Here is a 735-nt window from a genome sequence, read left to right on the forward strand (position 1 = left end):
CAGGGACATTCGTCTATGTTTGCTCACCTGTTATGGAAAAAACAAGTTTACACCTGACACTGTTTTGCAGCGGCACTGTTGGAACATTCTGGGCTTTGCGCTGCCACAAGGAAGACAGTTGGTGAATCGCTGGTAGAAAACTGTGACGTTACTCTAGTTAATGTATGCTCTATGTTACGATTTGTTTCAATTGCAGTATATTCATAAATATTAATGACTGCATATCTGGATTTCTTCAGTTTTTCTTTTTTTAAAAAACATATTTAAAAATGCATTAAAAAAATGTTATTTATTAACAGTAGTTAATCATCACATTCATAGCGTATTCATGCAGTGCGTAGAGTTCACGAAACAGGCTGCCTGTATGCTCTTCAAAAGCATGGCCATGAGGGTGCCATCATCTCCAGTAAAGAAAAACTCAACCAAGTACATCTTATGAATATGCAAAGGAGGGGGGGAAGTAACAAAACATTAGCTGCAAGACAGTTGAAATTAAATTTAAATTAAAATAATCAAGACCACTTTATCTTTTTCATGCTCCTTGTCTTGGGCTCTTTTTGGAACAGCTCCAAACACATTTAGACAGAAGTTTGTACTAAAATCTCTAGCTGGGCTGCCAGAGGAGTGTGGGTGTCTACACTGCAGTTGAGACATCTCAGGTTGAATTTAATGAGTAAGAAGAAAAGATATATTCAGTACCTGTTACCTGCATTTATCAGTCATGTACAATCCATA

General features: G+C 37.0%; 1 protein-coding gene across 1 annotated transcript in view; it reads left to right on the forward strand.

Annotated features, from left to right (window-relative positions):
* Nucleotides 1–735, forward strand: part of pnpla7a (patatin-like phospholipase domain containing 7a) — a 27618-nt gene that overhangs the window by 7786 nt on the left and 19097 nt on the right. The window lies entirely within an intron of this gene.

Source organism: Stegastes partitus, unplaced genomic scaffold (genome assembly GCF_000690725.1).
Source record: "Stegastes partitus isolate 25-593 unplaced genomic scaffold, Stegastes_partitus-1.0.2 Scaffold2193, whole genome shotgun sequence".
In the NCBI taxonomy this organism is placed as follows: domain Eukaryota; kingdom Metazoa; phylum Chordata; class Actinopteri; family Pomacentridae; genus Stegastes; species Stegastes partitus.